The 27,390-nt window shown below is 38.8% G+C and overlaps 3 protein-coding genes across 3 annotated transcripts in view; 1 reads left to right on the forward strand and 2 right to left on the reverse strand.

Moving 5' to 3' along the window:
* Positions 1 to 14,766, reverse strand: part of LOC100936299 (zinc finger protein 208) — a 255,057-nt gene extending 240,291 nt beyond the window's left edge. Inside the window, exon 1 of the mRNA XM_063720040.1 lies at positions 14,684 to 14,766. The gene's annotated coding sequence lies outside the window, so the exon portion shown is untranslated. The remainder of the gene's footprint in view (positions 1 to 14,683) is intronic.
* Positions 1 to 14,767, reverse strand: part of LOC100443962 (zinc finger protein 208) — a 45,951-nt gene extending 31,184 nt beyond the window's left edge. The window contains exon 1 of the mRNA XM_054540013.2: positions 14,684 to 14,767. The gene's annotated coding sequence lies outside the window, so the exon portion shown is untranslated. The remainder of the gene's footprint in view (positions 1 to 14,683) is intronic.
* The window catches only part of LOC100443599 (zinc finger protein 257), a 247,528-nt gene that overhangs the window by 128,179 nt on the left and 91,959 nt on the right, over positions 1 to 27,390 (forward strand).

The raw sequence follows: 27,390 nt of genomic DNA on the forward strand, positions 1-27,390 counted from the left end.
AGGTTAATGAAGATGTGAAAAGGTCAAAAAGCCACACTCTCAAAAGAGGAACTTAAAATGTCTATGTTGATATCTCACAACGCAGAAAATGCCTCCTGTTGGTTTTCTGTAAATTCTCAATCCAAAGTCTGGCTTTGCCTTGTAAATCCCAGGCAAAGGCCAGGTCTTATTTGCAAATTATAGGTGAAATCAACCTCAGTCTGCATTTTTGGGTGTTACAGCAAGTAGAGTGAAATCAAAAGAGAGATCCCCTCATAGAGGCTGCTCTAGAACATTCTAAATAATATTTTACCTGAAAAAAGCTGACACAACATGAACATAAGCAGTTTATTTGGGTCAAGCTTAAGGATTTTGAGACAAAATATTCAAGTTACCAGGAATCTGCACTTTGATTAGCAGCACTTACAAGTGGATTTGTAAAGGCAAAAAAAAAAAAAGAGGAACAGTGAACGAGCTGATACAAAATTGGTTGTGAGAAATTTTACTTATGTAAAGAAATAACTTTAATAATTGATTGGATATACATCAAGGTTAAGGGTATGGAATTTAGTGTCCAGTGTGGAATTATTAATTTAATTTATAGCTACTTGTGGCAACAGTGAACAGTTTCAAGAGATAAATACATAGCTGAAAAAAAGGGAGAAAAACATAATTGTGCTCATTTTAATGGCTCTCTGAGTTTGATAACTAAAAGGACTCACATTCCTCAGGTAAAAACTTTCTTTTTCTTTTCAATTCTCAAGATCTAGATTTAGAATAGGGAGCTGTAAATTCAGGTCCTGCATGGGTAAAGCAGCAGCAGGTGTTACCTGAACATTTGTGGGCATTTTAGCATGAGGAGGGAGGGAGAAGTGGAGATTCTCATGTCTACAGGTCTACTCAATGCACATGTTTTACTCTGATTGGGTTTCTGTGCCCCATGATCACTGAATCAGTTTCAGGTCTGAAGACACAAGTCATTGAAAGAGGTAAAATGGTTAATATCTGACCTATAAAGTTTGTAGAAATCTGTTCTAGTCTCTCTAAAAGTGACTGTAGAGGATGATAGATACCAAGTAGGCAGAGACACAATTCCACCTGTGCATTTAGGGGATGGCATGCACTTCACAGCACAAGTGTGAATTGACCGGAAGCCTGAGTGGAAAAGGCCCATCTAGAGTAAAGCTTAGTTGGCACCTTATGTGTTTATATTATGTCTGGTAATTCTAGACAAGGTTTGGAAAATACAGTTGGAAGCAAAATTTTCTTCAGCCCCGGAGGAATTAATAACAGAACAGAAAGAAAACTGTTTTACTACAAAATTACATGTGAATGTGACATGTATTACAGTCAATTTGCTCAAGAGATTGCAAAGACAGAAAGACAGTGACCATAATTCATCTACAAGTAGAATTTACAGCACCATGTCATACATAGTGCATCCTAAATTCACCTGGTAGTTGGGAAGGCCATCCCTGTATGCTAACTGGTTATAATCAATGACAAAGTAAACTTTTCACATCTTCATGACTAGAGGTAGTTTTGCAACTTGAACCCCAGTGCCTGCTGAAGATAGGCTTTGACTCTTCTACAAAAATTGTTGATTCGGGTGCTATCTTTTTGGCTATTTACATTTTAAAGCAATAGCTCTCTAATCCCTGAGCACTGGGCTAGAACACTCCTGCTTTCCCTCTCTTGGTAGCTAGTGTACTCTCTTGACCCCTGCCATCTGCCACTGAGGCACAGCCCACAGCACAGGGCTCACAGCTGGAAACTCACATCTTAGGTGAACCCCAATTGCCACAGCAGCACTCCAGTGCCACATCAGACAGTGAAGCCTGAGCAGCAGGAGGAGAGTCTGCAGACCTCCTGGGTAGAATTGCACCTTCACAATAATAGAAAAGGGAGCAGTGTTTCAGCCTCAGTTTTTATTTATAATGGTGGCATGAAAAAAATACTGCTGGATTTTAGGATGAGTCCAGATAGAGATAGCTCTGAGAGTTCTCACTGTGACAGCTCACGTCTTTCACAGACACCACGGGATACTAATAGGGCTTCTGAAACAGATACGCAATGCATTAGAGAGAAAAACGGCTCTCATTCTGAGAAAGGTTATATTGAGAGAAAAAAGTTAAGTGTCTTAAGAAAAAAATGAGATCAGATATAAGATTGATCAAGCCAGCCAGAAAATATTTCCCTAAGAAGAATTTCTCTCCAAACACCCAAAGTGCATAGCTACTCTCAGCAAGAGAAACATCAGCATTAGTGAATAAAGGGGGTATATTCTCAGCACAATTTTTTTTTTTTTTTTTTTTTTGAGATGGAGTTTCATTCTTGTTGCCCAGGCTGGAGTGCAATGGCATGATCTTGGCTCACTGCAACCTCTGCCTCCTGGGCTCAAGTGATTCTCCTATCTCAGCCTCCCAAATAGCTGGGATATAGACACGCACCACCACACCTGGCTAATTCTGTATTTTTGGTAGAAACGAGGTTTCACCATGTTGTCCAGGCTGGTCTCAAACTCCTGACCTCAGGTGATCCACCCATCTTGGCCTCCCAAAGTGTTGAGATTACAGGCATGAGCCACAGCGCCCAGCTCTCAGCAGAATTTTAAAAGATTTACCTTCCATCTCTGCTGCTCTCTTATTTCCTAACCATTGAATGTGAGATCTACATTGGAGTATTATCTGACAACTTCCACCAGCACTTTTTTATAAAAAATTGAAATCTGACTGTGTTAATATAGTAGAATATATTAGAGCTTGCAACATACCTAACTGGAGAGCTATTACGGTTTTTGGGTAGCCATATCACCTGTCTTTATTTGTTCTGTAATAGCAGCATACTAATTTGGTAAAATATATGACACTAAAATTATGCCTACCTATAATTTTTCCTATTGGATAAATTAATAAGCATGTCAGACTAATATCTACTGTAACAACTTAATGGTAAAATTTTTGGGATAGCAGATATAAATATATAAGTATGAATAATTTTATATACTAGTCATAATGTATGTAAGATTTTTTAAAATTATCTGAACTATAATTCAGTTGAAACACTATATTTCAAAAGTATGAATAACAATATTAAAATAACTAAGGAATTCAATCAAAGTAAATATTGTGGCCTTAAATTCATACTATTGTAGAAAATACTGCTTAATTTACATGAATGCAGGTTGTCTACAAACACTACACATAACTATACTAACTGTACTGAAGTAATCCAAGTACAACAGACTCCACTGTTCAGTTTATACACTGAACTCTTCTGGCTTTTGCAGTGTAAGCATGTCAGCATGCAAATAATCACCTTGGATAATCAGGTTTCTGCCAAACAACTTACTCAGTATCTTTTAGTCTTTATTATTCTGTATTGCTAAATTTAATCCGATCTTTGTGCTTAACTTTATTATGCTCTTGAAATGAACTTTACTCTCAACAAATCTGTGTCTACTTTAAAGACTAAAGATAAAAATATATATATAATCTTTTGCCAAGAAAAAAGGAGAGCAATGAATCTCAGGTCCCAGACAGAGACAATTCTGAGTCAAAAGAATGACAAAGGGTGTACTTCATTTCTAATATGATTTACATATATTTCCAAAAGCAGAAGAAATATATACATATAATCTAAACCTTTTTTTAAAAATAAGCAAGTTATCCTCCCTTATTTTCACATATGAGAATAAAGCCTCTTATTTCTAATTTATATTTTCTCTTACAAAAGCCAGGTCTCTGGACAAGTTCTTGAACTCTTGGACATCTGAATTTTGCACACTGCGTGCACTTGAAAGAATGTTTATGGGGGGAAAAGCAGAAGAGAGAAAATTGTTATAAAAAAATCCATGGGTTCACATGAATAAAGCAAATTCTTAGAGACCTATGAAGAGACTTAGAATCTGACAATAATAATCGGAGACTACATCTCACAAGCACTAATGGAGAGATCATTGAAGAAAATTAACAACAATATTAGGACCTGAACTCATCACCTGACCAAATAAATAGTCCTAATAGACATCTACAGAACTCTTCATCTAAAAAATACCATAACATACATTCTTCTCATCACCACATGGCACATACTATAAAACTGACCACACAATCGAAATAAAATTCTCAGCAAATTCAAAAACCCCAAAATGATACAAGGCATACACACAGTTTACAGCTTAAGAGAAATACGATTCAATACCAATAAAACAACTGGAAACTATACAATTAAATAAAAATTAAATGGCCTACACTTGAATAACTTTTTGGTAAATAATGAAATAAAGGCAGAAACCAAGAAGTATTTTGAAACAAATAACAAAAATGCAACACACCAGAATCCCTGCAATACAGCTAAGGCAGTATTAAAAGAAAAATTTATATCATTAAATCCTCAAATCAAAAAGTTAGAAAGATCTCAGTTTAACAACCTGACATCATAAATAAAAGACTGAGAGCAACAAAAGCAAATCAGCCCCTAAGCTAGCAAAAGACAAGAAATAACCAAAATCAGATCTGAACTGAAGGAGATTTAGACATGAAAAACTACAAAATATCAAGAAATCCAGGCATTAAATCTTTTTAAAAAAGTAAATAAACAATGAGCTAGAATAATGAATATGCAAATAAACATAATTAGAAATGACAAAAAAAGACATTACCACTGACCCCACAAAAATATACTGAAGCCTGCTACGCACATTAAAAAAAAAAAATCTAGAAGAAATGAAAAAATTCTTGAACAAATACATCCTCCCAAAACTCAACACACACACACACACAAAATCAAGGCCCTAAATAGATAAATAACCTCAAAAAATTGAATTAGTAATAAATAGCCTACCAACCAAATGAAGCTCAGGACCAGACATACTCACAGCTGAATTCTACCAGATGTACTAATAGAAGCTGATATTATTTCTACTAGAACAATTTCAAAAGATTAAAAAGAAGAAACTCCTCCCCAACTCATTATGTAAGAACAGCATCATTCTGATACCAAAACCTAACAGAGATAAAACAGAAAAAGGCAACTTCAGGCCAATATCCTTGAAAATTGATGCAAAAATCTTCAACAAATGGATGGGCCCAGTGGCTCACGCCTGTAATCCCAGCACTTCGGGAGGCCAAGGTGGGCTGATTCCCTGAGGTCAGAAGTTTGAGACCAGTCTGGCCAACATGATGAAACCCCGTCTCTTCTAAAAACACAAAAAAATTAGCTGGGCATGGTAGCACACACCTGTAATCCCAGCTACTCAAGAGGCTGAGGCAGGAGAATCACTTGAACCTGGGAGGCAGAGGTTGCAGTGAACCAAGATCGCACCACTGCACTCCAGCCTGGATGACATCATGAGACTCCATCTCAAAAAAAAAAAATCCTCAACAAACTACTAGCAAACCAAATCCAGCAGCATATCAAAAACCTAACCCACTATGATCAACTGTGGTTTATTTTGGGGATTCAAGGTTTGTTCAACATACACAAATCAATAAATGTGATTCATCACATAAACAGAATTAAAAACAGAAACCACAAGATTATCTCAATAGATGCACAAAAAGCTTTCAATAAAATTTAACATTTTTCATGTTAAAAACCCTCAACAAACTAGGCATTGATGGTACGTACGTCAAAATAGTAAGTTATCTATGACAAATCCACAGCCAACATACTGAATGGACAAAACCTGGAAGCATTCCTTCTTGAAAACTGGCACAAGACAAGGATGCCTTCTCTCAACACTCCTATTCAACATAAACACTGACAGTCTTAGCCAGAGCAATTAAGGCAAAAGATAAAAATAAAAGGCATCCAAACAAAAAGACAGGAAGTCAAACTATCCCTATTTGCAAACAACATGATTCTACAACTGGAAATCCATATACTCTCAGTAGAAAAGCTCTTTAAACTTACAAACAACTTCAGTAAAGTTTCAGGATATAAAAGAAATGCACAAAAATTAGTAGCAACCCTATATATCAAGAACATTTAGGCCAAATCCAAATTGAAAACACAATCCCATTCACAACTGCCACAGAAAAGAACAACATATCTAGAAATACAGATAACCATAAAGGTAAAAGATCTCTATGACAAAAATTTCAAAACAATGCTTAAAGAAGCCAGAGATGACACAAACAAATGGAAAACCACTTTATGCTCATGAATAAAAAAGATCACTATCATAAAAATGGCCATACTGCTTAAATAAATCTACAAATGTAATGCTAATCAAACCACCAAAATATTTGTTAACAGAACTAAAAAAACAAACTATTTTAAAATTCACATGGAACCAAAAAAGAGCCTGAATAGCCAAGGCAATCAAAAGCAAAAACAAGAAAGCTGGAGGCATTACATTACCTGACTTCAAACTACACAACAGGGCTACAGTAAACAAAGCAACATGGTACTGGTACAAAAACAAACTCATAGACCAATGCAACAGAATAGGGAGCCCAGAAATAATGCCACACACCTAAAACCATCTGATCTTCAACAAAGGTGACAACAGGAACGTGGGAAGAATTTCCTATTTAATAAATGGTGCAGGAATAACTAGCTAGCACTATGTAGTGATTGAAACTGGACCCTTTTATAACACCATATAAAAAAATCAACTCAAGGTAAATGAAAGACTTAAATGTTAATCTTAAAAATTATATATATAAAAAAAAAAACCCTGGAAGATAAGAAGTGCCATTCTAGACATAGAAACTTCAAAGATTTCATGATGAAGATATTAAAAGCAATTGCAAAAATTGACAAATGGGACCTAAATAAACTAATGATCTTTTTCACAGCAAAGGAAACTAGCAACACAGTAAAGAGACATCCTACAAAATAATAGAAAATATTTGCAAACTATGCTTCTGACAAAGGTTTACTATTCAGAATCCATAAGGAACTAAAACAAGTTTACAAGAAAAAAAAAACTAACTTAAAAGAAGACCAAAAAAAACATGAAAAATATGTTTGTCTTTAAAACGAGACAAACATGTAGCTAACAAGCATACAAAAAAATGCTCATCACTAATCAGAGAAATGCAAAAGAAAACCACAACAAGAAATCATCACAAACCAGTGAGAATGGCAATTATTATAATTCAACTGTTGTGAAAAGCAGTGTGGTGATTCCTCACTAAACTAAAAACAAAATTACCATTTGACCCAGTAACCTCACAACCGGGTATATACCTAAAAATATATAAATTATTCTATCATAAAGACACATGCACGATCACATTCATTGCAGCACTATTCACAATAGCAAAGACATGGAATCAACCTAAATGCCTATCAATGGTAGACTGGATAAAGAAAATATGGTATGGTTGGGCATGATGGCACATGTCTGTAATCCAGCACTTTGGGGGCCGAGCCAGGTGGATTGCCTGAGCTCAGGAGTTTGAGACTGGCATGGACAACATGGCAAAATCCTATCTATTAAAAAAAATATACAAAAAAAAATTAGCTAGGCATGGTGGCACAAGCCTTTAGTCTTAGATACTTGGGAAGCTTAGATAGAAGAGGATTTCTTGAGCCTGAGAGGTTGAGTTTCAGTGAGCCAAGATCACACCACTGCACTCTGGCCTGGGAAAAAGAGTGAGACCCTGTCTCCAAAAATAACAAAAAATAAAAAACCTAATAAAAACAAAATATGGGCTGGGTGCAGTGGCTCACAACTGTAATCCCAGCACTTTGAGAGGCCAAGGCGGCAGATCACCTGAAGTCAGGAGTTCAAGACCAGTCTGGCCAACATGGCAAAACCCCGTCTATACTAAAAATGCAAAAATTAGCTGAGTGTGGTGGCACATGCCTGTAATCCCAGCTACTTGGGAGGCTGTGGCAGGAGAATTGCTTGGACCTGGGAGGTGGAGGTTGCAGTGAACTGAGATCATGCCACTGCACTCCAGCCTGAGTGACACAGTGAGATCCCATATCAAAACAAACAAACAAACAAATATGGTACATAAACATCATGACATCATGAAATACTGTGTGGCCATTAAAAAAAAAAAGATTATGTCCTTTGCAGCAACATGGATGAAGCTGGAGATCACTATTCCTGGAAAACTGATGCAGAAACAGAAAACCAAATGCATGTTATTATTTATAAGTAAGAACTAAATAAGAACACATGAACACAGAGGGGAAAAAAGACAGAGTCCTAGTTGAGGGTGGGAGGACTAAAAGAGTCAGAAAAAGTACATTTTTGGTGCTATGATTAGCACTGCAGTGACAAAATAATCTCCACACCAAACTCCCATGACACAATTTTAGCTGTATAACAAACCTGCACACGTACCCCTGAACCAACCAAAAATAAAAGTTAAAAGAAAAAAAATCCCTGGGTTGGAGAGTGTGCAATGCAGGTGGAAGGACTGGTTTGTGCTACAGATAGTGGCCTAGGTGAGGCTGTACTCTGATTTATTTCTGGGTCCATGCAGGCAGACAAGATTATGAACCCTAGGCTGGTGGAGAAACCTAGGTCGAGAACCCTAGGCTGGCGGAAAAAACAGGTTGCTACTGCAGATTCAGTGTCTGAAAATAGAGATATGCCAGAAGACTTTTAGACACTTTTGTAGGTTTTTGGCCAAAAAAACCACTAGGATCAAAAATGCTGTGGTAAAATTCCTGAGGGTGGTGCCTTGTCAGGAGAGGGGTGTGGACACATCAATGTCTAGTGGGTGTTTGTGAGTGCGTGGAAATCCTCTGCTAGCAGCTGTGGCAAAATGGGGTTTGTCATCAGATCTCCTTTAAGTTTTCAGTCTTCTGTCACCCAGACCTGAAATCAAAGAACAAGGGGCAGTGTGACAGCCTGTGTAGAGGAGAACAGAGCTTCCCATTCCCAGGCACCCGAAGTTTCATTTTAGGCCAGGAGTCTGTGATATCTTTCTTCTGGCACCAAATCTGCAGAGTTTGATGAACACCAACAATTCTCCAACACCAATTCATTGTCTAACACTTGAATTCTGACACCACCCAGAGTCAGCACAGACCCTGATTCAGGGCTCAGTCCCACAACATTGTCCTCACTGCAGATGCCAGTCACAAACTCCATGGGCTCATCTATGCTTCTGACCTACTGTTTAAAAATTGGGGACTCCCATAACCTTTTTGAAATTCAATAATCTGATACAGCTACTCACAGAACTCAGCAGAACACTGTAGTTATATTCACTGGCTTCAAATAAAATATACAACACCCAAAAAGTCAAATGGAAGAAAAGTATAGAACCAAGAAAAAAGGGAGGAAAAGATGAAGCATATAGATAATAAACAGCCAGGATTAATAAAATTCTCTATCCTCTGTGTTCTCCAGGAACACTTATGAAAAGAAACACCCTTCCCATTGTGACTTAGATGGTGTTGTTTTTTCTTACCTACTACACAGCCAGGAAAACACTCTGCATATTTTCTTCTTTTTCTCATTAAAAAAATCAGCTGAATTTGTCTTCAGTGGTCAACATAAAATACTTCTTAATCAAACTTCACTTAAGTTTATTTTCTTCCCACAGGCTCCTGAACTCTGAGCTACTCTCAGTCTGAGCCACCATACCACCTCATTTTATGCTACTGTAGATTCAGTGTCTGAAGAACACTCCTAAGAACACACTGACTTCAGGGTAAAACATTGTCTGATCTAAAATCTGATTATTTCACCCTTCATTTAAACATTCCCCTCACCTTGTTTCTAATCTTATTTGTTTTCCCTAGGAAAAAAAGCCCTTTTCTACCTAATCTTTGTAATGCTTAAAGATCTTACAGTTGGTACTTCCTCCTGTTGCAATACTCCTTTGGAATTCATTTTTTTTTAATGTACATCTAGCTGGTTATTTTAAAACCTCTCAAAAGTGCCTCAAAACAGTAACAATTTTATCTTCAATAAGACACTCCCAAACCCCTTCTATCTTAACCTTAGCTGCATCTGCCTGTGGGGCCCCAGCTTTCCAGGGCTCTGTAGCTTCTCTCACTATACAGGCTTCTTCCATGGCTGCGGTAAGCAGGCTGGGACATCTGCAGGAAAGGCCTTCCAGAAGGAACTAACTGGGCCTTTAATAACCTCCTTTTGCTGGCTCAAAATTAACCTTAGCTTGCAGTCATTGGGCTCAAGCTTTAATTGCCAAGTCAGAGTCATTCACTTAGTTTTTGAAACTAAGTGTTTGAAAAATCCAGCAAAATGATTCAAAAACAGTGTTCATATAAGAAAATTTTAAGGTGCTTACCTTTTGTACCTCAGTAAGAGAAGCAAATGTATTTATTTTTTTCGGACAATAAAGCATTATTTTATTTTTTGTACTACAAATCATGAGGTAAAGAGTTATATGGGAACACTTCTAGGAGGTACCAAGTTTCATGACATAAAATTTACCATTAAACTCAGAAATTGAAATAACAGGATATAGAACAAAGATACTTAACTTTTGCAAATTCACCCTGCAAAAAAAGAAACTGATGTTTTCATGAATCTGTGTAACTCACCAATTATCTACCACATTTTCTTGTGGAAATATATTAATTCTCTATAGCCAAAATGGAAGAAAAAATTTTCTTATTTTTTTCCTTGGTAGCTAACATCCTAAAAGCTAGATGGAATTCTGTTTGAAATCACTCAGCCATAAAAAGCACACCTGAGAGCAGGGCGCAGTGGCTCATGCCTGTAATCCCAGCACTTTGGGAGGCCAAGGCAGGTGGATCATGAGGTCAGGAAATCAAGACCATCCTGGCTAACATGGTGAAACACCGTCTCTACTAAAAATACAAAAAAATTAGCTGGGTGTGGTGGCAGGCGCTTGTAGCCCCAGCTACTTGGAAGGCTGAAGCAGGAGAATGGTGTGAACCTGGGAGGTGGAGCTTGCAGTGAACCAAGATCCCACCACTGCACTCCAGCCTGGGAGACAGAGCGAGACTCTGTCTCAAAGAAAAAAAAAAGAAAAAGAAAAAGAAAAGAAAAACACACCTGAGAAAAATCCTAAATTCACTCTGAGAAAGAAAAAGGTGAATGAGAATTTTCAACAAATGAAATATATAATTAGATATTATTTTTTGAAACTCACCTTTTTATGCCCTTTGTAAATATTTTCTTACCTTTCAAGCCCTACTAATAAGATGCAATTTACAGTTAAAGAACTGAGGTCAGCCAGGCACAGTGGCTCACACCTGCATTCTCAGCACTTTGGGAGGCCAAGGCGGGCAGATTACTTGAGGTCAGAATTTTGAGCTCAAACAGCCTGGTCAACATGGAGAACCCCCATCTCTACTAAAAGTACAAAAAGTAGCCAGGTGTCATGGTGGGCACCTGTAGTCCCAGCTACTTGGGAGGCTGAGGCATGAGAATCACTTGAACTTGGGATGCAGAGGTTGCAGTGAGCCGAGACTGCACCACTGCACTCCAGCCTGGGCGACAGAGGAAAACACTGTCTAAAAAAAAAAAAGTCCGGGTGCGGTGGCTCACGCCTGTAATCCCAGCACTTTGGGAGGCCAAGGTGGGTGGATCACGAGGTCAGGAGTTCGAGACCAGCCTGGGCAATATGGTGAAATTCTGTCCCTACCAAAAATACAAAAATTAGCCGAATGTGTTGGTGCATGCCTGTAGTCCCAGCTACTTGGGAGGCTGAGGCAGAAGAATTGCTTGAACCCGGGAGGCAGAGGTTACAGTGAGCAGAGATCATGCCACTGCACTCCAGCCTGGGTGACAGAGGGAGACTCCATCTCAAGAAAAAAAAAAAAACTAAGGTCAAAATAAGTGAAAAAATCATTTAATCATTTCAAGGTACAGATATGTCCGACTCGTGTCAAGTCAGGCCATCCAGTTACTGAGAGATTCCGCCACCCCATCCTGTTCACTTAAGTGCTCAATAACCATTCTCTCAGGAGACTCTGAACCTATGCCCCAGTGAGTGCCCCAGGTACATTTTACTTTGCAAGTTCTTGCACCATCTCACTGGGGTCAGTTTCTTTTTCTTTGTCTTTGGAGTGCTTTTTTTTTAACAAACTTTTTACCATTTTTCTTTCACTATTTTTCTGTCCCCTAGGAGAATCCAGGGGCAAAAATTATTTTGGTTTCCCCTTCAATACCGGCATCTGATTGTCTGAACAGCAATGTGTCTCCAAGAAATGGAAGCTGGGTTGGGTAAAGACAATACTAATACAAGGGGTTAACTTTCCAAAAAAACAGCACACCAGAAGCTGCCTCTCAGCCCCAGGGCATTCACCTGCTCTCTTGAAAAGCTACATTCCATACCTCAGGTTGTCCTATGGGAGATGAGAGGCTACACTCCATACTTCAGGTTGTCTTATGAAAGATGAGAAGCTACACTCCATACCTCACTCAGGTTGTCTTATGGGAGATGAGAGGCTACACTCCATACCTCAGGTTGTCTTATGGGAGATGAGAGGCTACACTCCACACCTCAGGTTGTCTTATGGGAGATGAGAGGCTACACTCCATACCTCTGGTTGTCTTATGGGAGATGAGAGGCTACACTCCATATCTCTGGTTGTCTTATGGGAGAAAATGACCCAGGAGCTGATATTCACTAGACACTCTTGCAGACACAGCCATGGCCAGTACCTTGGTTTCTCCCCAGACAGTACTGAATCTCAGGTCCAAGGAAAAAACTGAACGGTGGCTGAGGACACATCTCCCTATAACTTTTCCAAAGGGAAACCTTGACCCAAAAACATTCTGATAAGATATCTGTGTCTAGGGAAACTAGAAGAAAAAACATTTACAAACAGAAAACAAATCTTTTTAAATGTGCCATCAAATGCTTTGTCAAAAAATGATTAAAATAGGTATCAAAATGTACACTAAAGGACAAATAGTTGATCATGTGAATAAGGGAGGGGAAATTGGCATTTGGGAATGTCAGAAGGAACTGGAAATTAAGTATTTTACTGCAAGCCAGAGTCACACTGGAGAAATCGTGGGTGGGGGATAGACTTGAGGCCCTGCTTGGGACACATGTGAAAAATGCAAGGAAACAGCAGTTCCCTGTGGGGTGTGAAAATAATTAAGTGGCTGGCAGTTAGACTGAGGAGGCTCTAGTTCCTAATTTCTACTTTTAAAAAATCTAATTCGGCCAGGCATGGCGGCTTACACCTGTAATGCTAGCACTTTGGGAGGCTGAGGTGGGTGGATCACTTGAAATCAGGAGTTCGAGACCAGCCTGACCAACATGGTGAAACCCCGTCCCTATTAAAAATACAAAGTTAGCCAGGCATGGTGGCACATGCCTGTAATCCCAGCTACTTGGGAGGCTGAGGCAGGAGAATCGCTTGAACCTGGGAGGCAGAGATTCCAGTGAGCCTAGATGGCGCCATTGCACTCCAGCCTGGGTGACAAAGTGAGACTTGGTCTCCAAAAAAAAAAAAAAAAAATCTAACTCAAATGTATTTTTTGTAAATTACTACATTGGGGGAAAAAAATTTCAGGCTTAACACACTATAAACTGCCAATTAACCTCTGATTACATAACCAAGAAATTTCCATCTTGATGTTACAAATTAAGAAACCATGAGGCTGCGCGCCATGACTCACACCTATAATCCCAGCACTTTGGGAGGCTGAGGCAGCTGGATCATGAGGTCAGGAGATCGAGACCATCCTGGCTAACATGGTGAAACCCCATCTCTACTAAAAAATACCAAAAAATTAGCCGGGCGTCTTGGCGGGCACCTGCACTCGCAGCTACTCGGGAGGCTGAGGAAGGAGAATGACGTGAACCTGGGAGGCAAAGCTTGCAGTGAGCTGAGATCGTGCCACTGCACTCCAGCCTGGGCAACAGAGCGAAGCCTCCATCTCAAATAAAAATAAAAATAAAAATAACAGGATGCCAGTGGCGGTGGCTCACGCCTGTAATCCCAGCACTTTGGGAGGCTGAGGCAGGTGGATCACAAGGTCAGGTGATCGAGACCATCCTGGCTAACACGGTGAAACCCCGTCTCTACTAAAAATACAAAAAAAAATTAGCTGGGCGTGGTGGCGGGAGCCTGTAGTCCCAGCTACTCGGGAGGCTGAGGCAGGAGAATGGTGTGAACCTGGGAGGCGGAGCTTCCAGTAAGCCAAGATTCCGCTACTGCACTCCAGCCCGGGCAACAGAACAAGACTCCGTGTCAAAAAAAAAAAAACAAACAGGAAACTACATAACTGTACTTAACCAATTATTGAATGTGGTTTTCTTCATTATGCACCCTATAAAACTCTTTCCATCAAACCCCTTCAATAGACCATAAACTACAACCCATAGCTGGGTGCTCTACAATTTTGGAATCACTCTTAGATTAAATTATTTAATATTTTTGCGGTGACTTCCATAAATTTTTAATAGGAGAAAACAGGAACTGGGAGCCTCACCGACCAAAGCTCTTCCCATTCATGAACCCACACCTCAAGTCAGGATTCTCCTCTGACTACCCTCCCATGGTCCCTGCACAATCTGGGAGAGACTCCGCGCTGTGGGTGCAGAGATGCCCCAAGAGGGCTCCAGGCCAGGGCACAATCACAGAGCAGGGAAGAGACAGGACGCCCGGCGGCCCGCGCAGCCGCCATCTTATGGCTGAAGGGGACTGAGGTCGAGCTAGGCAAGGAGAACTTGTGGAGCTGACTGCGGGTAGGCTTGAGTCCCGCCACAGCCACTTCCCGCCGGTTCCAACCAGCCCAGGCCACTCAGTTTGTCGGACCTGGCACACTCACCATTTCTAGGCTTCCGGGGGTCCTGGCGACTTAGTTGTGGATCTCCCAATACCTGCAGGTCATAGGGCCACAGAGGCTGGACCTCTAGGAGCAGAGGACACACAGCAGTAAGGACAAGGCCTTCACCTCCGGCAGCAGCGAGAGACAAAGGTCGGACCACATCCCGGAAGCCGCCCTGTCCGCTCCAGCTGCGTGCCTGATTGGACGGTCCCAGCCCAGCATCCCTGATTGGATAATGTTTAAGGCCCCGCCCCTTCAGGCCCTGAGTGACAGAAGATGTGATCAGATGCTGGGCTGAATGAAGAAAGAGAGCCAGCCTAGGCTGCAGCCTTTTCAGGCAGCGCCTCCTCCCTGAGCTGAGCCAGGCCCACCCCAGAACATGGGAAAATTCTATCTCTTCTTTACTCTCTCTCTTTTTAAATGTATTTGAAATGTGCACAAATATATTTTACTGTCATGTTAATCATACATAAAACTTTTGTTCAAGAGTATGTCAATTTTTACCTTAGTAATAGTGTATTATCAATACTAAAGGCCGGGTGCAGAGGCTTACACCTTTAATCCCATCAGTTTGGGAGGCCGAGGCGGATGGATCAACGGAGGTCAGAAGTTCAAGACCAGCCTGGTCGACATGGTGAAACTCCTTCTCTACTAAAAATACGAACATTAGTCAGGCGTGGTGGTTGGTGGGCACCTGTAATCCCAGCTACTCAGGAGGCTGAGGCAGGAGAATCATTTGAACCCGGGAGGTGGAGATTGCAGTGAGCCAAGATCAGGCCATTGCACTGCGGCCTGGGCAACAAGAGTGAAACGCCATCTCAAAAAACAAAACAACAAAAAAACTAAACCTAATGTTTACTAATGTTAGTAAAACCTTATAAATAAATCCATCAAATTCAAATTTGTCATTTTTGAACACTCTAGATTGTCATATATATTTTATAATCTCATATTTTTTTACCTTTTCTATTTTATTTTAATAGCCTTTTTTTTTTAACTTGAAACAACCTTAAGCTTTTTTTTTTTTTTTTTTTTTTTTTTTTTGAGACGAGTCTTGCCAGGCTAGAGTGCAATGGCATGATCTCAGCTCACTGCAACCTCCCCTTCTGGGTTCAAGCGATACTCCTGCCTCAGCCTCCTGAGTAGCTGGGATTACAGGCGCCCGCCACCACACCCAGCTAATTTAGCATGGTGGCCTGACCCTGTAGTACCAGCTATTCGGGGACTAAAGTAGGAGGATTCCCTGGGCCCAGGAGGTTGTGGCTGCAGTGAGCCCTGATCAAGCCACTGCACTCCATTCCGGGTGACAACAGTGAGACTCTTTCTAAAAAAAAAAAAAAGCCAAAGCATATAAACTTAAACTTATGGGAGTTGGGGGGTTTTTATTTTTGTCTTAAATTATTATATTTCAACAGTTTTGGGGTACAGGTAGTATTTGGTTACATGGATAAGTTCGTAAATCTTTTCTGAGATTTAGGTGCACCAATCTCCCAAGCAGTGTGCACTCTACCCAATGTGTAGTCTTTCATCCCTCACCCCCTCTCTTACCCTTCCCACTGAGTGCTCAGAATCCACTATATAATTCTTTTTTTTAATTTTATTTATTTATTTATTTAATTTTTTTTTGAGATAGAATTTCGCTCTTGTTGCCCAGGCTGGAGTACCGTGGTGCGATCTCAGCTCACCGCAACCTCTGCCTCCCAGGTTCAAGTGATGCTCCTGCCTCAGCCTTCCCGAGTATATGGGATTACAGGCATGTGCCACCATGCCCGGCTAATTTTGTAGTTTTAGTAGAGACAAGGTTTCTCCATGTTGGTAAGGCTTGTCTTGAACTCCCAACCTCAGGTGATCGCCCGCCTCGGCCTCCCAAAGTGCTGGGATTACAGGCGTGAGCCACCGTGCCCATCCCCATTACATAATTGTTATGCCTTTGCACCTGCATAGCTTAGCTCCCATTTATAAGTGAGGAAATACAATATTTGGGTTTGTATCCCCTAGTTCTTTTTTCTTTTTCTTTTTCTTTTTTTTTTTTTTTTTTTTTTTTTGAGATGGAGTTTGCTGTGATTACAGGCATGAGACACCGTGCCTGGCCTATTTTTTGATGTTTTAATTATGGTCTTTTCTGTTTGTTTGTTTGTTTGTTTGTTTTTGAGATGAAGTCTTGCTCTGTAGCACAGACTGGGGTGCAGTGGTGCAATCTCGGCTCACTGCAACTTCCACCTCCCGGGTTCGAGCAATTCTCCAGCCTCAGCCTCCAGAGTAGCAGAGATTACAGACACACTCCATCGCGCCCTGCTAATTTTTGTATTTTTAGTAGAGGTGGGGTTTTACCATATTGGCCAGGCGGGTCTGGAACTCCTGACCTCAGGTGATCCACCCGTCTCGGTCTCCCAGAGTGCTGGGATTACAGGCATGAGCCACCATGCCCGGCCAATGATGGTCATTCTTGCAAGAGTAAGGTGATATCACATTGTGGTTTTTGATCTGCATTTCCCTAATCATTAATCATTAGTGATGTTCAGCATTTTTTTTTTTTTATGTTTGTTGGCCATTTGTGTATCTTCTTTTGAGAATTGTTTAAGTCCCATCTTTCTTTGTTTTTGTTGCATTCGCTTTGGGGTTCTTGGTCGTGCACTCTTTGCCTAAGTCAATGCCTAGGAGAGTTTTTTCAATGCTTTAGAATTCGGGTAGTTTCAGGTCTTAGATTAAAGTATTTGATCCACCTTGAGTTGATTTTTGTATAAGGTGAGAGATTAAGATACTTTTTTTTTTAATTTTTATTTTTTTGAGACGGAGTCTCACTCTGTTCCCAGGCTGGAGTACAGTGGCATGATCTCGGCTCACTACAACCTCTACCTCCTGGGTTCAAGCAATTCTCTGCCTCAGCCTCCTGAGTAGCTGGGATTACAGGCACCTGCCACCACACCCAGCTAATTTTTTTTTTTTTTTTTTTTGTATTTTTAGTAGAGACGGGGTTTCACCATCTTGGCCAGGCTGGTTTTGACTCCTGACCTCGTGATCCACCCACCTCAACCTCCCAAAGTTCTGGTATTACAGGTATAAGCCACCGCACTCAGTTGAAGATCCAGTTTTATTCTTCAATATGTGGCTTCCCAATTATCCCAGCGCCATTCTATTCAATAGAATAGGGTGTTATTTACCCACTTCATATCTTTGTTTACTTTGTCAAAGATCAGTTGACTGTAAGTATTTGGGTTTATTTCTGGTTTCACTACTCTGTTTCATTGGTCTTCATGTCTATTTTTATACCCGTACAATGCTGTTTTGGTAACTATGGCCTTGTAGTATAGTTTGAAGTCAGATAACTTGATGTCCTCAGATTTTTGTGTGTGTGTTTTTGATTTTGTTGTTTTGTTTTTTTTTTTCTTCCTAGTCTTGCTTTGACTATGGAGGCTCTCTTTTTATTTTATATAAATTTTAGGATTTTTTTTTTTTTTTTTAGTTTTAGGATTTTTTTTTTGTATCCTGAAATTTTACTGCATTTATGTATCAGATCGAAAAGTTGTTTTTTTTTTTTTTTCTTTTTGAGACAAGGTCTTACTCTTTCGCCAGGCTGGAGTGCAGTGGCATGATCCCAGCTCACTGCACCCTCTGCCTCCCACGTTGAAGTGATTCTCCTGTCTCAGCCTCCCTCATAGCTGGGATTACAGCCACTTGCCGCTGCAACCGGCTAATTTTTGTATTCTTAGTAGAGATGGGCTTTTACCATGTTGGCCAGGCTGGTCTTGAACTCCTGACCTCAAGTGATCCACCTGCCTCCATGTCCCAAAGTGCTGGGATTACAGGCTTGAGCCACTGCACCCAGCCCTAAAAGCTTTTTAGATGAGTTTTAGGGTTTCCCAGGTATACAATTATATCATTGGTAAACAGTGACAATTTGACTTCCTCTTTAACAATTTAGATTCTGTTTATTTTTTGCTTTACTCTGATTGCTTTTGCTAAGACATCCATTACTGTGTTGAATAGAAGCGGTGAGAGTGGGCATTATTGTCTTGTTCCAGTTCTCAGAAAAAATCCTTTCAACTTTTTCCCTTTCAGTGTAATGTTGGCTGTTTATCATAGATAGATTTTTTTTTTTTTTCTTTTTCAGATGGAGTCTGGCTCTGTCACCCAGGCTGGAGTGCGATGTCAGGATCTCTGCTCACTGCAATCTCAACCTCACAGACTCAAGCGATTCTCCCGCCTCAGCCTCCCGAGTAGCTGGGACCAGAGGCACCCACCATCATGCCTGGCTAATTTTTGTATTTTTGAACAGATGAGGTTTCACCATGTTGGCCAGGCTGATCTCAAACTCCTGACCTCAGGTGATCTACCCACCTGGGCCTCCCAACGTGCTGGGATTACAGGCATGAGCCACCATGCCCAGCCTGTCATAGATGGTTTTTATGAACTTACAATATGTTCCCTCTATCCCGATTTTGCTGAGGATTTTAATCATAAAGTGATGCTGGATTTTGCCAAATGATTTTTCTGCATATATTGAGATAATCGTTTAATTTTTGGTTTTAATTCTGTTTATTTGGTGTTTAACATGTATTGACTTACCTATGTTAAATCACCTCTGCATCCCTGGCATAAAATGTTCTCGATTATGGTATACTATGTTATTAATATGCTGCTGTGTTTGGTTAGCTAGTATTTTATGGAAGATTTTTGCATTTATGCTCATCAGGAACATTGGTGTGTAGTTTTCTTTTATTATGTCTTTTCCTGATCTTGGTATTAGAGTGATATTGGCTTCATAGAATAATTTAGGAAGGATTCCCTTTTTCTCTATCTTTCAGAATAGTTTCAGTAGGACGGGTACCAACTCTTTGAATGTTGGATAGAATTGAGCTATGAATCCATCTTGTCCTGGACCTTTTTTGTTGGCATTTTATTTTTTTTCTTGAGTCTTGCTTTGTCACCCAGGCTGGAGTGCAGTGATGCGATGTTGACTCACTGCAACCTTGCCTTCTGGGTTTAAGTGATTCTCCTGCCTAAGCCTCCCAAGTAGCTGGGATTACAAGCACAAACCACCATGCCTGGCTAATTTTTGTATTTTTAGTAGAGATGGGGTTTTGCCATGTTGATCAGACTGGTCTCAAACCCCTGACCTCAAGTGATCACCCTACCTCGTCCTACCAAATTGCTAGGATTACAGGCATGAGCCACTGCACCCAGCTGGCAATGTTTTATTACTAGTTTAATTTTTCTACTTGTTATTGATGTGTTCAGATTTTTTATTTCTTCCTGATTTAATCCAGGAGGGTTGTATATTTCCAGGAATTTATCAAACTCCTCTAGGTTTTCTAGTTTGAGCATGTAAAGGTATTCATAGTAGCTTTGAGTGATCTTTTATTTCTAATTGAGCATATTTGCATCTTCTTTCTGCTTTTCTGGGTTAATCTCACTAATAGTCTATCAATTTGGTTCATCTTTTCAAATAACTAGCTTATTGTTTTATTTATCTTTATATTTTTTAAAATTTCAAATTTATTTAGCTCTGCTCTGATCTTTGTTATTATTTTTTTTTTTCTGCTGGGTTTGGGTTTGGTTTGTTCTTGTTTCTCTTGTTCCTTTAGGTGTAATCTTAGGTTGTTTATTGTGGTTTTTTGAACTTTTTGATGTATGTATTTAATGCTATGAACTTTCCTCTTAGCACCACTTTTGCTTATCCCAGATGTTTTAATATGTTGTGTCACTATTATTCAATTTAAAGAATTATTTAATTTCCATCCTGATTTCATTGTGGAACCAATTATCATTCATGAGCAGTTTATTTAATTTTCATGTATTTGTATAGTTTTGAGTGTTCGTATTGGAACTGATTTCTAATTTTATTCCACTGTGGCCTAAGACAGTACTTGATATAATTTTGATATTCTCAAATTTATTCAGGGCCTGGGCATGGTGGCTCATGCTTTAATCCCAGAACTTTGGGCGGCCAAGGCAGGTGGATAACCTGAGGTCAGGAGTTCAAAACCAGCCTGGCCAACATGGTGAAACCCCATCTCTACTAAAAATACAAAAATTAGGCAGGCATGGTCACATGTGGCTGTAATCCCAGCTACTCAGAAGGCTGAGGTAGGAGAATCCCTTGAACCTGGGAGGCAGAGGTTGCTGTGAGCTGAGATTGCACCATTGCACTCCAGCCTTGGTGACAGAGCAAGACTGTCACAAAAAAAAAAAAATCAGACTTGTCTTTTGGCCTATCATATGGTCTATCTTTGAGAATGTTTTATGTGCTGATGAAAAGAATGTATATTCTGCAGTTGTTGGGTAGAATATTCTGTAAATCTCTGCTAAGTCCATTTGTTCTAAGGTATAGTTTAAGTCCGTTGTTTTTTGTTTGTTTGTTTGTTCATTTGACTTCCTGTCTTGATGACATGTCTAATGCTGTAAGTAAAGTACAAAAGTCCCCCACTATTTTTATGTTGTTGTGTCTCTCATTGCATTTCTTAAGGGACAACTTAGGTGAAAAAAGAAAATTTTTATTTCTGAAGCACAGAACTAATATTTTAGGCTAAAATATTTTTTTTTCTTTGAGATGGAGTCTCACTCTGTCACCCAAGCTGGAGTGCAGTGGTGTGATCTTGGCTCACTGCAACCTCTGCCTCCTGGCTCAAGTGATTCTCCTGCCTCAGACTCCCGAGTAGCTGGGACTGCAGGCACCCACCACCACGCATGGCTAATTTTTGTGTTTTTAGTAGAAAAAAGGTTTCACCATATTGGCCAGGCTGGTTCCAAACTCCTGACCTCAGGTGATCTGACTGCCTCGGCCTCCCAAAGTGCTGGGATTACAGGTGTGAGCCACTGTGCCTGGCCTTAAATGTACTGTTTATGTTTTTTTTAATATATAAGATTAAATGATTTGCAAACAGCAACTTTTTACTTATTTGTCTTCAATTTCAATGGCTTTAAACAATTTTTTTGCCTAGTTCTTCTGCCACATACTTCCAGGCTTATGTTAAAGTAGAAGCATTGACAATGGGGACAATATAGTTTTGCATTGCATTGGTTTTTGTAAATTCTATGGATCAAAAGCCTCTTCAACTTTATATAAACTGGTTACAAGGGGTAAAAATCTTCTTTTCTTGGGCCCCCATATTTATAGGATGCCCTTTTTATTTGTAATAGAGAGAGGTGGTAGACGCAACAAAGCAACTGCGTCTGCATAGGATTTACCTTTAGTTGGCCTGTTACAAAAGGCTTGGGTAGTTGTAATTCCCATTTTATTATTGGACAGACTGAATAGCCTTCAGGACTTTCATCTGTAGAGCAGACACTAGGGGAAGTTGTTGCAGTCAGGTCTGCATATGGTGGGGCTTACATCAGGATGTGGATGAGGATGCCTTTCACCGAGTACTAGAGAGGGTCTTCCCAGGTCACTGTGTGGGATTCTACCTAGACAGAATTGGCCATGAACTGTGGCTTGGAGTTAGATTTAGAACATTAAACTGTATGGCTACAAATGGGTGTCTTCCTCCATGCCTCTGGAAGGGCAGGAGCTCTCCCAGGCTGTGGCTGGGAGGAGTTTGGAATGGTTTTAGGGTAAGTTCAGAATTCTCAGTGGGGGGGAGTAAGTTGGGTTGACTACGTTTTGGTTTGTGGCCAAGAATAGAAATCCTGTAGTTTGCCACCTTAATGGGACCCTGTCTCCTGAAAAGAATGTTCCTCAATCTTGGCCTTTAGCAGAGTTTCACAACTCCATCCCTGGATCTCAAAGCTCTTTTGAAGGTACTTGTTTTAGAGGTAAAGTCGTTCTACATAACACAGGCTGGTCTTGAAATCCTGACCTGAAGAAGTTCTTCAACCTGAATGTCTTACGCAGCTATCATTACAGGTATGAGCCAGGATGCCTGGATCTCTCATAAACACATTTTTGTCAGGGCTGGCTCACAGTTTTCTTGCTGTCGGGGGATAAGAAAATAGGTCACCTTTTTTTTTAAATTTTACTGGTGTTACTCTCCCTATACATTTTTACTTTGTATTTTCTATTTCAAATTTCTCTGTTATTTTAGATTCAGACATTTAGGATAATATGTTAGAATTTACATGTTATGCCTGAAGTAAATTAGATTATTAGTAGGCATTCCTTATTTACTAAAATATTTAGTTATAAATTTAAGTTTGCTGCAGGCAGAAAGGAATTATATGGTTTCCATTCACTTTCTTCAGCCTATATTTAAATAACAAAATAAGTTCTTCCCTGATATTTGTTTTATATGTCAGAGGCTTTAATTATATTCTGCAAGACATTTTTTTAAAATTTAACAAGGTAAGACTATTCTTTGCTTCTAAAGTTAAATTACAGCAGTTTTATTTTGTGTAAGAATAGCACATATTCTTTAAGAATATATGTAGCATATATTGTGTAAGAACAGCATATATAAAGTTGAAATTCACCTCCAGTTTTCTTTAATGCTTATTTATTAAAAGCTTATCATTAGAATCTTCTATTTATGATTATACTGCAATTTCTCTTAAGTTTTACTGCCATGCAGTGCATGCCGATGACTGAAAATACCTGCCTTCCGTGAGTACACAGACACAGTCAAACATTGTAGTTATCTAGACAAATTTTTGTAATGGTACATCAATGTTGCATACCAGATCTTATGAGTAAACATTTCTCTTATTATTATTTTGCAGTTCTATATGTGTGCTTTTTAGTGTCAGTTTCTTAATATCAGTGAATTTTTTTGTATTACTTACATATTATAATTCTAGACAATTTGCAATTCTGTTTGTACACTTTAAGTCAATGTGGGGTTTAATTCGGAAATAAATTAGCCATATGTCTATCACAATCAGATTATATATTTGTGTGTTTTTATCTATAAATATGACTCCGATTATGGTTATAGCTTATCTTGTATATATTCTTTCTTAGCTGATTTTCAGTGGTTGTTTTATCTTGTCTAAGTGAGTAGTTGTGGAAATAATCTTATTTTTGCCCTCTGTTTAATAATGAATATATATTTTCTTTGTGTGAGAGAAACACTTTTGTGATTTGAAGGTAGTTCTAGAAAAGATTTATAATTCTTCATTTAGTTTTTCTTCTAAAATAATTTTTGTAAAAACAGACAACATAAAATTGACTATCTAAAATCTATTTAAGTGTAAATTTTATGGCCAGGCATGGTAGTTCTCACCTCTGTAATCCCAGAAATTTGAGAGGTCAAAACAGAAGGATCACCTGAGCCCAAACATTTGAGATCAGCCTGGGAAACATATAAAGACCTGCTGTATCCAAAAAAATTTTAAAATAACAAGCCATGGTGGTGTGCACCTGTGGTTCCAGCAACCTGGGAGATCAAGGGACAAGGAGTACTTTATCCTGGGAGTTTGGGGCTGAAGCAAGCTATAATTTTGCCACTGCACACCAGCTTGGGTGACAAAGTGAGACCCTCTGTCAAAAAAAAAGCTGTGGATTTCAGGTATGTTAAAGTATATTCACCTGGTTATGCAAAAGGCTTCTAGAGGCTTTACATCTTGTAAAACTAATACTCAATACTCACTAAGTAACAACTGCCCATTTTACCCTCTCTCCAGCCCTTGGCAAATACCTTTCAGCTTTCTGTTTTTATGAATTTGGCTATTTAACTTATCTCAGGTAAATGAAGTAATGTAGTATTCATCATTTTGTTACTGGTTTATTTCATGTGACATAATATTTTCAAAGTTTATCTTAAAATGTGACAAAATTTTCTCTTTTAAGGCTGAATAATATTCCATGTATGTGTATGCTAAATTTTTTGATGTATTTATATATCAAGGGACATCTAGGTTACTCCAGCCTTTTGGCTTTTGTGAATTCTGGTACAATAAGCATAAATGTTTACATGTCTCCTCCAGGTTCTGTGTTGCATACTTTGGAAATCAATTTATAAATAAGATTGCTGTAATTGATTACAATTTTATTTTTAATTATCTGAGGAACATTTGTAACATTTTTAAATAATGGCTGCATCTTTGTTTTCCACCAACAATCAACATAGGTTTCATTTTCATAGCATCACCAACAGATTTGGTTTTCTTAAAAAATTGATAGTGGCTGTTCCAATGGGTGTGAGGTTATTTTGTATTTCACTGGGATATTTATGCATTCCTCTACAAATTAGTAATTTTATGAGTCCTGTCAAATGCTCTTCCCATTTATGCTTTTGATAAAAATTTAGTTTAATTAATTTTCCATTTCTAAATCCTGTTATTCAACTTTATCATTCAGTTTTAAGAGTTGCTTACATATTCTGAATTTTAACTTCTATCACATGTGATTTGCAAATATTTTCATTGCTTTCCTAGGTGGCATTGTCACTCTCTTGAATTTTTTTTTGATGTGCAAAAATTTTGAAGTATATTTCAGTTAAATTTTTCTGTTCTTTCATTTTTGCTCATGCATTTAATGTCATCTAAGAAAATGATTCCAAGGCCAACGTCATGTCTTTTCTCCATGTTTTTAAAAGAGATTTGTTAGCTATTTTTTATATCTAAGTATTTTGCATAATTTTTTTTTTGCCTATGGTTCAAGGAAAGAATCCAGCTTTATCAGTATAGATATTCAGTTTTCAGCATTAATTTTTGAAAATATTATCTTTTCTCTATTGTGTGCTCATGGCAGCTTTGTGGAAGATCACTATTTACAGAAGGGTTATTTTCTGGGCTCTCTATTCTGATTTATCATCTGTTTATCTGTCTTTGTGTCAGTACTACATTGTTTTTGTTATAGCTTTTAATATGTTCTGAAATGGGAAAGTTTATTACCTCCTCTTTTTCATGAGTGTTTGGCTAGTTATAGTTAATAATCAAATTTTAAAATGTTAAAGATTATTTCTGTTTAAAAATCCTGTGCTATTAGGAATTTTATAGAAATTATGTCAAATTTGTTTACCACTGTAGGTTGTACTGACATCTTAAAAAAATTAAATTTTTTGACTCTTGAGCAAGAATATGTTAAAGAGTGTTTTATTTTTATTCTATTTATTTATTTTTTTTTTTAGAGAGAGAAAGGATCTTGCTTTTTTTTTTTTCTTTGAGATGGAGTCTCACTCCGTCATACAGGCAGGAGTGCAGTGGCATGATCTCAATGCAACACAACCTCCAACTTCTGGGTTCAAGTGATTCTCCTGCCTCAGCCTCCTGAATATTTGGGATTACAGGCACTCATCACCATGCCTGGCTCATTTTTTTGTATTTTTAGTAGAGAGGAGGTTTCACCATGTTGGTCAGGCTGCTCTCAAACTCTTGATGTCAGGTAATCCACCTGCCTCAGCCTCCCAAAGTGCTGGGGTTACAGAGGTGAGCCACTGCTTCCAGCTCATGTGTTTAATTTTTATATACTTTTGGATTTTCCTGTTTTACTTTACCTTAAGTTCAAATAATAACATCAGCAAATCTGTCCTGCCAAATGAAAAGAGGAAAACCTTTCAAAATAACCAAATTCTTAAAAAGCATACTGACACTGCATATGCCCTATAAAGAATGCTGAAAACCATCCCACTTATTCTAAAATTGACCACATAATTGGAAGTAAAACACTCCTCAGCAAATGCAAAAGAATGGAAATCATAACAAACAGTCTCTCAGACCACAGTGCAATCAAATTAAAACTCTGGATAAGTAACTCACTCAAAACCACTCAACTACATGGAAACTGAACAACCTGCTCCAGAATGACTACTGGGGAAATAATGAAATGAAGGCAGAAATAAATAAGTTCTTTGAAACCGATAAGAACGATGACACAATATACCAGAATCTCTGGGACACAGACAAAGCAGTGATTAGAGGGAAATTTATAGCATGAAATGCTCACAAGAGAAAGCAGGAAAGGTCTAAAATCAACACCCTAAAATCACAATTAACAGAACTAGGGAAGCAAGAGAAAACAAATTCAAATGCTAGCAGAAGACAAGAAATAACTAAGATCAGAGCAGAACTGAAGGAGATAGAGACACAAAAGACCCTTCACAAAATCAATGAATCCAGGAGCTGCTTTTTTGAAAAGATCAACAAAATAGATAGACCACTAGCCAGACTAATAAAGAAGAAAAGAGAGAGGAATCAAATAGATGCGATAAAAAATAATCAAGAGGATATTGGCACTGATCCCACAGAAATACAAACTACCATCAGATAATACTGTAAACACCTCTATGTAAATAAACTACATAATCTGGAAGAAATGGATAAATTCCTGGACACATACACCCTGTCAAGACTAAACCAGGAAGAAGCCAAATCCCTGAATAGATCAATAACAAGTTTTGAAATTGAGGCAGTAATTAATAGCCTACCAATAAAAAAATACCCGGGACCAAACGGATTCACAGCCATATTCTACAACAGGTACAAAGAGGAGATGGTACCAATTCTTCTGAAATTATTCCAAACAATAGAGAAAGAGGGACTCCTCCCTAGCTCATTTTATGAGGCCAGCATCATCCTGATACCAAAGCCTGGCAGAGACACAACAAAAAAAGAAAACTTCAGGCCAATATCCCTGATGAACATTGATGCAAAAATCCTCAATAAAATACTGGAAAACCGAATCCAGCAGCACATCAAAAAGCTTATCCACCATGATCCAGTCAGCTTCATCCCTGGGATGCATGGCTGGTTCAACATACACAAATCAATAAACATAATCCATCACATAAAACCCATGACAAAAGCCACATGATTATCTCAATAGATGCAGA

This window comes from Pongo abelii, chromosome 20 (assembly GCF_028885655.2).
Source record: "Pongo abelii isolate AG06213 chromosome 20, NHGRI_mPonAbe1-v2.0_pri, whole genome shotgun sequence".
NCBI lineage: Eukaryota > Metazoa > Chordata > Mammalia > Primates > Hominidae > Pongo > Pongo abelii.